Source organism: Microtus pennsylvanicus, chromosome 7 (assembly GCF_037038515.1).
Source record: "Microtus pennsylvanicus isolate mMicPen1 chromosome 7, mMicPen1.hap1, whole genome shotgun sequence".
NCBI lineage: Eukaryota > Metazoa > Chordata > Mammalia > Rodentia > Cricetidae > Microtus > Microtus pennsylvanicus.
Window position 1 is genome coordinate 28,090,563 of NC_134585.1, and position 13,683 is coordinate 28,104,245.

General features: G+C 44.4%; 1 long non-coding RNA gene across 7 annotated transcripts in view; it reads left to right on the forward strand.

Annotated features, from left to right (window-relative positions):
* Positions 1–13,027, forward strand: part of LOC142854551 (uncharacterized) — a 52,239-nt gene extending 39,212 nt beyond the window's left edge. For 5 of the 7 annotated variants that reach the window (XR_012911350.1, XR_012911346.1, XR_012911348.1 and 2 more), the window contains 2 exons: positions 8,202–9,015; positions 9,424–10,185. This is a non-coding gene — a long non-coding RNA (uncharacterized LOC142854551). Of the gene's footprint in view, positions 1–8,201; positions 10,186–11,123; positions 11,536–12,514 lie in introns of those variants that run through there. The other 2 variants (XR_012911349.1, XR_012911345.1) reach the window with 2 other exon arrangements.
* Positions 13,028–13,683: the final 656 nt, after the last annotated feature.

Here is a 13,683-nt window from a genome sequence, read left to right on the forward strand (position 1 = left end):
CATTACATATTTACTTTAGGAGCCCAAGAAGCCAGGAGAGCAGTTAGCAGGCCTGGGGACATTTCCCATGTGCACCATGGGATGCCATAGGCAGGGAAGACCCTTAAGTTTTGTGTCTCGCTTTTGGGCTCCAACTCGAACAGTGCTTGGTGTAGTTTTTGCTCTGGAACCTGTCAGGACTCCCGCGTTGCTGGTCCTTGTAGGAGACTCCTCGTGAAGTCCACGGGGGTCCTTTGAGTGGAAAACATGCAAATCAGAATCAGGCCTGATGTAATCTTGGAATGAGGGACTGCTCACCCAAATATTAGCTTTTTAGCCCGGAAACTAGGTTTTGATCATGAGATAAAAGAATTCTTCCTTCTCCTCTGAAAGGCACAGAACACCAACAACCAAAGCATCACCATGCGTACACCCAGGAGAGGATAAATCAACTAATTACTGAAAAGACCTAATTAGGCCTCAGATAGACAGTGTGGGCTTGGTTTTTTTTTTTTTTTACCTTAAACATACCAATAGGATAAACACCCCAAATCCAGGGCAACTTGCTAAATGGAAAAAAAAAAGACAATGTTACTCTCTGAAAATATCACTCATTCAAAGTGGTAATTTAGAAAAATATATCTATTAGAGATAGTTAGAGATCTGTTTTTTGGGGGGTTGGAAATGCAGTCACCGATGGAGCGCAAAGCTGCAATTTGTCGACAAGTTAAGTAAATCAAATCACTCACGTTCTTCTCCCCCTCCCCACTTCCTTCAATGGCTCTAAAAGTTAAAGGTAATTTGCAAAGAAAATGCGCAGTTTGAATTGGTTTGTAATATCTGTTAATGATCTGGGGGGGGGATCCATGCACTCACAGTTTCCTCCCCGAGGGAACTCCAGTGTGCTATTGGGAAAAATCTCCAAAGTCTGAAATGTCATTAGTGAGCTATTGCCTTGAAGCCCAGGGAAAAAAAAATTATAGAAGGTATACAGGTGCACAGGACAATCACTCTGATGAATAACGGCTGTGTTTTTCACGCTGTTTCCTATCTAAAAAAACACAGCAATTGAAAGCCAGGCTCTAAATTCCAGAGCTGTGTTTCAGGTAGCTCGGCATAGTCCCTCCCTTCTGTTTGTTTCACGTGTATGTTCAGTTCTTCCATACATTTATAGCTTGTTGATGTACAAACAGTAGTGTTAGGAACAATGTTGATTATATTCCTTGTTGCATTTACCTTCTGGAAACACACGGTGTAGCCTAAACACAGGCCTCCAGGTGCCGCCTTCCAAGGTTAGAAACAATAGCCTGCTTCACCCCAGCATCCTGCTTCCAGCCAGGTGCCTGGAGCGGAGGCAGGTACGCCCGCGCAGACTGGAGAGCTGTTCAGGATTAGGTCACAGCACTGCAAAACCACTATCCCACGGGGGGGATCTTTCTCCTTGACCCCTGACTCGGGGGTGGGCTTCTACCTGTCTGCATAGGAGGCTTTGTGATGCAACGCTACCACTCTGCAGATGCAGCCCCCGCTGCTGGAGCCAGCTTTTGGGGGAGGAGCTGGATTTTACTATTACTGTATTGTTCCCCACGCTGTGAGTTGTTGACACGTACATTACACACATTGAATAAGAAACTGCTTTGTATGTAGTATATATTTATTACTTTTTAAAATCCCATTTTCCATACTGAAACACAGGAGCCTCTAGTTCTGTATTTTTGTTTAAGTATAACATTCTATTTTATACACAGATACACATATGCACCTGCGTGCGCATGCGCGTGCGTACACAAGTTTGTATTTAAGTGTAATAATTTTTATTAATTCTTTGATAATTTTATATATACATACAATATATTTTGATTGTATTTGCCCCATACTCTTGCCCCAACTTCTCCCACTTCGGCCCACCCTTCCCAACTTCAAGTCCTCTTTTTAATTTTTGTTTTTAATAACCACCGGTTGCAATTCGTGCTATTTATGTATTCCTAGGTTTGTTGCCATCCACTGGAGCATGGTACACCTACCTGGATCACACCCTTAAGAGAAACTGACTCTCCTTTCCCTAGCAGCTGTCAGCAGTCAATAGCTCCATGCTGAAAAGCAAATTAGCGTGGTCTTGGGCAGGCAACCATGGTGCTGTGAGTTTGTGTGTGCAGTGGCCCTGGTCCTGTCATGTCCACAAACACTGTTGGCTTTTCTCACCTCTAACCCTTAAAGCCTTCCTTTCCCTCCTTGCAAGAGGTTCCATCTGTGGCTGGACACTCCACTGACTTTGGCCAGCTGTGAGTTTCTGTGTCCACTTCCTCTCTATTGTCCTTATTGTTAATAGTCCTCTTTTCACATTGGATATTTCTTTCTCTCTCCCTCCTTCTTCTTAATGTATTACTTCTTAGCACACTGAAAAGCATCCTCTCCTTCTGCATCTGGCATGAATCCATTCTTCCTGTTCCCCACCTATTTCACGCCCATGTTGAGTGACATCACGAAGCAAGAAGAACATTTGGAATGTTCAAGGGAGGGTTTCGCTGGAGCTTCACATGTTCACATGGGGAGGGTGGGAAGAGCATGAATGTGGGCCTCAGAGCATTGATCTGGATCTAACACATCCCATAGCCACACCCACTCATGGCAGGACAAGAAAGATCACATGGCTGATATTCCCAATTGCTCCTATGATGCAATTCTATCTTCTTTCCCAAAGGTACCCACACCCTGTTTTTTGACCCCAGGGATTTATTTTGCTTTATTTATTCATTTTTTTGAACTTCATATAAGTGGAGTCACACAGCAGATATATAGTTTTGTTTTTTTTCTTTTAAAGTTATTTTGCTGTGGTACAGAATTTAACACGGGATAGGTCCTCATCTGTGTTTGGCTTTCTTCTCTCAATATTTCTTTGGCTATAACTGTAGTATATTTTCTTCATAAAATATCACATACTGCACAGTGTATCCTTCTTCCCCTTTATGAATATTTTGACGGTTTTGAGTTTTAGATGGTTTCAGGGAGCTCGGCTGTGCGTTTTTCCTGAGCGCGTCTTGCTGAGTGTGCGCACGCATTATGCTTAGTCTGTATTTACACCGGATGGGAAATCGCTAAATTGCAGGGCAGAACTGCTCGATGTTAATATATGATGCTGAATATGATAATATATGATATGTTAATATATGATGCTGAATATGAGTACCTTTCCAAGGAGACTGTAACTGCTCCCTCCACAGCCCAGCTCATACTTACTAGGCATTCTGCTGGCACGCAGTCGACTGGCCTTGTGAGCTTAGTTCAATTTCCTGATTCTTTCTTCCAGACAGGGTTTCTTTGTGTAGCCTTGGCTATACTGGAACTTGCTCTGTAGACCGACTCACAGAGATCAGCCTGCTTCTACCTCCTGAGTCCTGGGACTAAAGGTGGGCACCACCACAGATAGGCAATATCCTGGATTCTTAAAAGAATTGGACATATTTTTAGGTGTTCTGGGCATTTGAGTATTTTCTTTTATGAACATTCTTCTCGAGTTGCCTGCTTGGCGTGTGTGTGTGTGTGTGTGTGCACGTGTTCATGTACCCATGGACCTGCATGTGGTAGCTAGAGGAGAACATGGGGTGTCCCTTTCTATTCATGTCTGCCTTGTTCCCTTGAGACAGGGTGTCTCACCAAACCCCAAGCTCACTGTTTTGGCTTGGTTGTGTGGTCATGTCTCCAGGAACAACTTGCCTTAGTCCCTGCTGTACTGAGACATGGAAGATAGTGCTCAGCTTTTATGTTAGTGGGTGCTAGGGATTCAAATTCAGGTTTTTATGCTTGTGGGGCAAGCACTCTCACCTACCGAGCCACTGCTCCAACCCAGACTGCTTATTTTTATAATCTTTTCTTGCTGATTTGTAGGAGATATGCATACGTTTTATATATGAATCTTTTACGTGTTCAGGTGTTGGGAACCAGTCTTCTGTACTTATCATTTTCTTTGTGGTTCCTGTGGATGGTTAATTTCCTTCTGGTTGGCACTTTTGTTATCTCGAGAGAGCTTTTCTTATCCCAAGGCCATGAAAACACCCTAATGGTAATTTCCAGTAAGTTTGCTGTTTCATGTTTTATGTTTAAATCCACATCGGGGGAGGGGGAGGGAAATGGGAGGCGGTGGCGGGGAGGAGGCAGAAATCCTTAATAAATAAATAAATTAAAAAAAAAATAAATCCACAGTCTACATGACCTTCATTTTCCCCCTCTGCCGCCATTCTTTCCTACCTCTTCGTTCTCCCTTTTGTTCTCCCATCTTTTTTTTTTTCTTCTTATAACCGAGATTGAACCCAAGGGTTCTGTGACTGCCAAAATGTTCCATACCACACAGCTGTATTCCTGGCCCATGACACCAGTCAAGTTGACTTCTGTTATCAGTATCCGCTTATGCTCCATTCACTGGGAAGACCTTTCCCCCAGCGCTTCATGTCGACCTCTTTACCCTAAGTGAAACCCTTCTCTTGTGTGCAGTGATATGCCCCTTTCTCTTCCTTCCACCAGCGTGACAAATTATTCGGTAGGTTTCCCTCATATTTTTAAATTCCATGACAATTTTATGCTCAGAGACAATGACTTGTAGTCATTTTTATGCCCTATTCCGGCCCCTCTCCTGCTAGATCTTATCTTGTATTCAACACAGCCCCTGCCTCTCTCATATTCTTTTTTTTCCCAATGGACTTTTGAATGCTAACCCGCCTGGTATTTTGGACTGAACCCAACCTGGCTGTGGCGTTTTCCTTTACATACTGTTGCACGTGTTTTCCTCATTCGTGCAATGTGATCTTTTGTTACGACGCTTGTGAATGAAGTGTGCCTGCCATTTGCCGTAAGGTTCTCCTCCACTGTGTCATCAGGTTCAGCTCGTAAACCGCGAGATGGATTTCTCTCAGATTTCATTCACAGGGAACCCCCTGAGAAGGCTGATAATCTAACAGAGCGATTAAACTTGTCTGCAGTGGCCTGAACACTCACCATAGCCTCCTCTCCTTTCATCTCCTGTGTGTGTTAGCTTAGACTTGAAACGGGAAGCTCTGGCTTTGCATAAGGTTTGCTTAGAAAAGTATATAGGGGGCTGGAGAGACTGCTCAGCAGTTAAGAGCATTGACTGCTCTTCCAGAGGACCCAGGTTCCGGTCCCAGCGTCCACATGGCGGCTCACAACTGTCTGTAACACCATTGCCAAGGGATCCGACACACTCATACAGACATGCTTGTAGGTAAAACACCAATGCACACAAAATAAAAATGAATACATTTAAAAAAAATAAATAGAATTGGACTGTTGGCTGAGTTTCTGAATGGCACTCAACAGTATATTCATGTAGCCTAGGTTGGAATTAGTTACTCCATTTTGATTTTGGAAGCCACGATCAATGGCCATTTGGGTTTAAAAGAAAACCTATGACAGAAAAAGCCTCCGGGGACAAGTGATGACACTCAGCTAAAGCCCGTGGTCCTCAGGGTGAGTCTTCAAAGTTGGCTTTAACTCTGGCTTTTGACCCCATCAGGCATTGCTCCTGAGAGAGATTTCTTATTTTTAAAACCTGCTCCAGTCCTATGGCACGTAGCTCCCCTTTCTCACCTCCTCTCTTCCTAGGCCAACCCTGTTTTCACTGACAGCCTGGCCTCTGAACTGAACAGTTGACCGTCTCAGCCCCTTGCTGCCAGCTGTGAGGTGGTTTGTATCGTTTCACAGAGCAAATGTAGGCTTGGCATAGGCTCACCTGTGACCTGTTATTGCCGTCTGTGTGGGCTGCTCCACCCCGGACCTTAGATGGGATGATCTGTTGTTCTGTGCTGATGAGGATGGAACTCGGGATCTTCTGCCTGCCAGGCAAGTGTTTGGCCTCTAAGCTACGCTCTTGGCCCTGGCCTAGATAATTAATAAACAGAAGAAATGTATTGCTCATAGTTCTGGGAGAGGGGGAAGCCCAAGATTGAGGTGCCAACAGTAACAATGTCCCATTTGGACTGTAGAAATGGTGTCTTGTGGTGGAATTCTTACATGGTGGAAGGTGCAGGGAGCCAGTTTGTGCCTTGCTGTAAAATGAGGGCACTATTCTCCTTCGTGAAGGTAGAGGGCCCATGATGTCATCACCACCCAAAGGCCACACCTCTTTACAGCATCACACTCACTATGGGCAAAAACAGTAGCCTAATTAATTTCCATTGCCAACTCACACAACCTAGAGTGACCTGGGAAGAGGGAATGTTAACTGAAGTCTTGCTGCAATCCCATTGGCCTGTGACCAGATCTGTGAGGGATTATTTCAATTGATGGCTGTGGGAGGGACCAGCGCACCATGGCCTGCCCCATCCCTAGGCAGGTGGACCTTGGCTATATAAACAAGCCAAACATGAGCATGAGAGTGAGGCCAGCGCGGAGCATTCTTCTGGAGTTTCTGCTTCCGTTCCTGCTCTGGCTTTCCTCAGCGATGGACTGTGACCTGTATGTGTGAGGTGAGATAAAAACCTCTCCTCCCCTTAGCTGCTTTTGATCGTGGTGTTAATTATAGCAACAGCAAGCAAACTTCAAAATTCACCTCGTGCTTTTCAACAAGAGGTAAACAAGAGGTGGTCCATTTTCCTTCTAAGGGTGAGCAGTTGACTGCCTGAGAAAGGATGGATTAGCATTCAGATGTCCCACGCATAGCCCAGGCTATCCTACTCATAGCCCAGGCTATCCTAAGTGACAATAGACCGACTGTCCTAGGATAGCGTGGGAACCGGAGAAGGTACCAGTCTTCAAACTACAGCACCTGGCTGGGGCTTCTCTTTGCAGCTTGTTTTCTCGGCTCCTCTCGTTTTGTCGGCTCACTCACTCACTGTAGTGGGGCTAGCTCTGTCTGCGCACCAGGGTTCTGAGTGTCTCAGCTTCTGCTTGCGCTGATCTTTCGGCCTGAAACATCCATGTGTTTCTCTCGGGTAATCCACTCTTTAATATTAAGCTCAGGCTAGATAACCCTGACCCAATCGAGCCAGGGTGGCTGGCTCTTGTTTCTGCCCATGGTTTTGTCTGTAGGAGTAAATGGCTAGGGAGCTGTGTGCGGCAGAGCTCAGGCCCTGGTGATCTGTGGGAATCTGGAACTTCGCGCCTGTGTATGTGTGTGTGTGTGTGTGGGGGGGGAGTGGGTAGGTGCTCAGCTAGCATTTGTAGAGCCACAGAGCACAAACAATAGCAACCAGCTGACGGCTCTGAGTTTCATTTTGTTTCTTTTTAGAAGAGGCAGATGTGAGGAAGAGGTCAAAGCGGCAGAGTCTCTCCACTGAGGCTTGAGGCCAAGGCTGGGGAAATCTGTGGCTCCGAGCTCTCCCTGTGTTGTGGAGCACAGTCCAGCGATTAAAGTCCTCTTGTGACGGAGGCCACCTTGTATGGAACAGATTAGCAACAGGGATCTTCTGTGAAGGTAGATTTCTCCAGAGCAATTTAAAAATTCAAACAAAAAAAAAATCCTGCTTAAAAGGCAAATTGAGCCAGATCCTGCCCCTGTCTCTTATTAATAAAAGAGTTTACACAGAAACTCTTTAAGAGGGTGCGTGAGGGATTCACAAGGATCATTAAAGTCTACTAGACATTCACTTTCACTGTGTAAAATTGGCTGTGTCCTCAAGATGGTATCACATAGAAATGAGCTTTCTGGAGCTCTTCTCTGTGAATGGGTCCTGGCTGCACAGTGAGGCCATTCATTTTATTTGGCCCATTTATTGCGAGTACATTCTAAATTTGGCCTTAATTATTTTTCCTTTCACAAAAAAATATTTTGTGGGATCTTTTTGAACCCTGACTACTTCCTTCTTGCCCCCTTAAAACAGAAGCCAGGAGTGTTATTTTTGTTCTCCTCTAATTAAAATAATTGCTCGGGTTCCTTTTAACTAGCTTCATGCAGTTATTAGCCTAATACGTGGATGGGTGCCATGGGGTGCTTGAGGAGTGAAATGAAAAGTGATCACGCAGCTTCACATGAGAAAGAGTCGTCCGTGGTGCCAGGGAGAATGGTTTCCTTTCAGCCGGCCTTTCAGAAGGGCCTTTTCGTCAACCTTCCCTCCCACACCCACACGGAAGACTATTGAGCGAAAGAATGGTTCTGTCTCTTTCTGAAGGTGTATAGCCAGCACAGTCCGATCTGAAGAGGACCACTTGATATGATGAGCACGGCACAAAGACCTGGGCCTGGCTTTAATCTCTACCCCTGCTTTGTCTTTCAGAATAACTGCCGTGGAAGGACGGTCCCCTTGCCAACTGGCACGTATCAAAGGACGTTGAGGGAGAGGGACAGAGTGCCTAGATATGAGCCTTCATCAAGCCTTATGAAGACCCTTCTCCAACAGGAAGCGCTCAGATGAAGAAATGATGCATCCGATAGGATTTTTCCTCCAAGTTGGTGCTCATCCAGGGGTTGGCAAGAAGGGTCCCTGGGATGTGTCTTTCCCATTGCTGATTCCAATTAATGAAGTTCTGTTGGATCTAGACCTGCCCGTTGTTTTCTGTATGGTTTATGGTGCTTGTTCACACAGCACCAAGTGGCTGTGGCAGAGACTGTATGGCCTAAGAAACTTAGTGGCTCTTTACAGAAAAAGTTTTGGCTCCTAATATCGGTCATTTTAGTTCAGTATCTATTAAACACAGCTGAAGAAATAGATGTGTCAAGATTTTTGTCTTTTTGTCCTTTGTTGTTTTTCTGGAGATGGTATTCTGGACTGAGCACACGCTAAGCAATGTTCTGTTTCTGTGCTACCTGCTTCTTATACGTACTTTTTTTTTATAAAGGTATTCACTAAAAAAATACTCCCAAACCTTGGTGACTCAGTAATTTTATGAGTAGAAGTGACATGGAGAAAAAAGGAAACAAAAATTTAGGGCAAGAAGTCAATTTAGAGAGAAGGTCCTGCCATGGTTATTCAGCCCAGTGGCAGACACAGATAACGCCAGACATTTGCTCTGTCTGCAACCCAAGGAGAGCTGGACATGACAGGAACTTGTGGATGGGTGGCATCTTTATCAAGATGTCAGTGCTCTAAGGTCAGTATTGTACGGCTATGCTTCTGGGCCAAGCAGTAGCTATCCTTGCTGAGTGTGGTGGTGTACATCTGAAACCCCAGCATTCCGGGTGCTGAGGTGCCAGGGTACCAAGCCGTTGGCCAGCTTAAGCTATTGTATTGGTGGTTGACGTTATCTATAAAGATAAAATCATGCTATCCTTTCTGTCATCTGAGGGATAAGGTTGCAGGCCCAAAGCAGCAGGATTGGCCAGTCATAGACTGAAAACTCCCAAACCACAAACCTTCCTTCCCTCTTTTAAAGTTGACCATCTCAAGTGCTTTGCCACAGTAACAAATGCTGGCCCAATGCATTGCCATTGTGAAAAATGTTGTCCTGACACTTTGTTCATTTTGTGTGTGTGTCTTCACCCTTTTGTGTGTGCTCAAGCCAAAGGAGGAAAGAGAAAGAACACTGGAATGTGGGGAGCTGATCACTGTAGCTACGAACGGATAGAGACAACATAGGCTTGGGAGGTTGAATATACACGGCCCAGGGGAATCTTTCCGAGAGAAATGATCCAGCTGTGCCGCTCAATAAACACCTGTTAAATATGGCTGTGCCAGAGGTAGGTGCTCCCAGCTGTGCGGCTATACACATTCGGTTACACGCCTCTGTCTTGCCAGTTTGGAGACAGTAGTAGAGTACTCAAAAAAAAAAAAACTCCACTAAAGTGTGTACTTTATACTTTCCTTGTGTTGGTAGAAGACAGGCGTGTAATTGATAGCTTCTGTTTTTGGTATTTATCCTTTGATTTCCCTCATGTTCAGTGTGATTGTCTGCCTGTTCTTTGCAGAACCTAAAAGTTACATGAGTCTCTGAAACAAAGGAACATGAGTCTCTGAAACAAAGGAACCAACAAAATTGCCTGATGGAAAAATTGCACGCGTGTCACCTCTGAGGGCTGTAGTAGAAAGTTCTACCCTGCTCCTCCATTGGCTCTTCTCCCCACCTAGGTTAGGCAGGCACAGCCCCACAGCCTGCACAGATTTGCTGATGTGCTATATTGCTTCCTAGACCCGCCCAGGACATAAGACACGTTGCCCATTGGAGGAATGCAGGTTGCTTCACACATCGAGAGCATATGCAAAGTCACACCCAGTGTTGTGGCAGATAGCACTCACCCCTCCGCAGGGAACTGGGGCATGTTCATCAGCCCACGTAAGTCCCTTTCAGCAGAGTGAATTCCCTTCTGTCTTGGTTACTTTCTTTACTGCAGTTGTAAAATATCATGACCAAAGGCAACTTAGAAAGCATTTAATTTGGGACTCATGGTTCCACAGGATAGTAGAGTCTATGACCATTGTGGCAAGGAGCGTGGCAGCAGGCACATAGGCACGGTGCTGCCGCAGTAGCTGAGAGCTCAGTCTGATCCTCAAGCACCAGGCAGGGAGAGCTAACTGTGAGTGGAGTGGGTTTTTGAAACCCCAAAGTTGTCTCCAGTGACATACGTTCCAAGAAGCCATGACTCCTAACCCTTCAAAACAATTCTACCAACTGGTGACCAAATATCCAAACTTAGGAGCTTGTAGAGGTCATTCTCATTTAGACTACCACACTTTCTGTTTACTTCCTAATCTTGTCCACCTTGATATTCTATTTTTGCCCCATTGGAAATGTTTTTCAGGATGGAAATAAACGTTTTGACACAGTGTAAATCCCACTACTGAAGATGCATGTTTTTTAAAAGGCATACATTTTTCTTGGTGTATCAGCCTCTCTTTTTACAATTCCTCCCTGTAAACTCAGAGAATTCTTGTATCATGGCTCTTATCATCACACCCATTGTTAGCATGTGCACTGGTCCTCCTGATTCAGACATATTAGTTTGAGTTTGCCAAAAAAGTAGAGCTTGAGGAAAACCTCATGTGCTGCCTCTCTGATGGAGAAGTTGGTCCCAGAGTAGGAAGGGTTTGGGGCACAATGGTTGTGGCTGGAAGAAGAGAAGCAAACAAAGGGTGTTTTATTGATGTAGCCCTGACCCGGCATCAGGGCATAACTGTCTTAGTTTTCTGTTACTGTAATAAACATGTGTGATAATCAACTTAAAAAGAGAAAAATATTCATGTTGGGTGATGATTTTATTCCAGCAGAGCATGGTGGGAGTGTGCAGCAGAGCAGAGCCCTTGCCTCATAGCCAGGATGCCAAGGGGAAGAAAGGAAGGGTGCTGGAGTCTCACAACTCCCAACCTCTTTCAAGGTCACATCCTTAAAGACCTACCGATCTTCTACTAGGCCCATCTCCTAAGTCTCCAATAGTACCACCCTAAGAGTCAAGCCTATAATACATAAGCCTTTGGAGGCCACTAAGCTTCAGCCTCAGCAGTAACTGGCTGCTGGATCATTTGTCACTGGCCCCTAGAATGAGAGGAACTGATGCCATAGGGCATAGACTTTGAAGATATGATGGAAGGAGCCTGAGACTGTGCTGGATTTCCTGGATGTAGCATGGAGTCAAAACACATTTTCTGCTGACATAGGAAAGCATCCAGCTTCTTGTCTGTCTGTCTGTCAGTCTATCTTTCTATCATCTATCTTTCTATCTATTTATATATTGTGTAGAAACTAAACATTTACTGACAATAGGTCATAAAGAAATATAATTTTACACTCCCAGTGTTTCTCAATATTGACTGATATTTTTATTTTATGATTGCCAATGCCCAGAATGCCGCAGAACATAAATATGTGGCACAAAATGAAAGAAGTACACGTAGGGTCATTTCAGAGATTGTTGCAAATTCTGTCCCTAAACCTGCACTCATTTAGTGATTTTAATGAAACTCTACCAAATTGCAATCTAAAGATAAACTAATTTGGCTCATGCTGAAGAATGACAGTAGGAAAATAGCAAAAGTCTTTGTTTTCCATATTTAAATCATTATGTTTCTATAAGGACAGAAAGTAAAGATGATAGTTCATACCATTCAAATCACCACACCTAGTCACCATGAGATCCTAGGAAAGTCACTTCATATCTTCCCATACCTCTCTGGAAGGACTGGAAAATCAGGACCCATGCCACATGGTGGTGAGGGAAAAAGCCCTTGTATCAGGACTGATTTATGAGTAGACAAAGGTATAAACAGCAGTTTCCTAAGTACTACTGTGGGCAATGGTACTTCTAGGAAGTCCCCTCAGTAATCCTACTGTTTCCTTGGAGACAACAGGTGATATCGGCATCCCCATGACAGAGCTCCATTACCAGGAATAATTTCAAGGTATTCAGCTAGGAACAGGTTGCCTTGTGTGGTTTACTTGAGCAGTCCTGAAACTGAGTGGATTCACATTTTGCATTTGTGTTTGAGGAGGATCTTGGTTCTAACTCTTTCTCCTTATACTTCTTTGAAAGGTTATTTATCACTCCTTTCTCCCTCCCCTAGAGAAGAGAACCCCTGCTCCACCATCAGGTCTTCCAAAACTTGATAAGTGTGTGCCAGGGCAGAATTCCTCATTGGAAAGTTCAGTAAACTTTGAATAGTTCCTTGTCCCACATTTCCCCCTTCTTTTTTTGTCTCTAAAGGTTTACCTGTCTATGAAGATGAAGCCTGAGGTGGGTCCTGTTCCATCCCCCACCCCTGCCTCCCTGTGCTGGCTAGTTTTATGTCAACTAGACACAAGCTGGAGTCATTTTGGAAGAAGAAATTTTAGTTGAGGAAAATGCCCTCACCGAGGGGACAAGCCTGTGTTGCATTTTTTGGATAGATGATCACCATGGGAGAGTCCATCCCCTTGTGGGTTGTGCCTGCCATCCCTGGATGGGTGGTCCTTGGTACTATAAGAAAGCAGGCAGATCAAGGCCTGGTGGGCCAGCTTTACTTGCCTCTGTATCAACTCCTGCCTCCTAGTTCCTGCCTTACTTTCTGCCCTGATCTCCCCGAATGATGGACTGCATGCTGTAAGATGAAATAAAGTCTTTCCCCCACAAGTTTTTGGTCATAGTGTTTTATCACAGCAATAGACGTCCTACAACACTCTCTGAGGAAAGACCTCTGATGATAGCTGGATTTACTCATTTAGAGATGTATCCCAAAGAACTCCTTCCCTTCATTCATTATCCCCCAATCATATTGCTGGGGATAGAGATGAATGTTGCATACTTATCTGATTAAACTGTTAGTTTAAATCTATTTCATAGAGACTTCTTCCTCTGGTAGACATCTCATGACATACCACATTAAACATTATATCCATATCCGAAACTTCCTCTGCTGTGCTTCTGGGCATGGTGTGTGTGTGTGTGTGCTCACACATGTGTGCATGTGTGTACTACCTCATGTGACTAATAGATATTTCACAATTATGAAACAATTGTAGTGTTTAGAAAAGCAAGGTTGGGCATATATCTTCTTTACCAGTTTTCCAGAAAACCCAGTTATGTAAATCACCAAAAGTAGGAACTGCCTAAAGATGAAAAAGTATAGCTACAAAAGGCTGTGCATAGCAGTGATCCTACCACGGGGGAGACAGAGGCAGGGAAATCTTGAGCTTGAGGCTAGCTAGCACTGGCTACACTGTAAAATCCTGTCTCAAAAGGCAGAAAGATGAAGCCAAATCAAACCAAACTAAACAACCCAAACAAACAAATAAATCACGGGCACACTTTACTTTTCAATATCATTCTGTCTGAATGACAGACTTTCAGGCTGG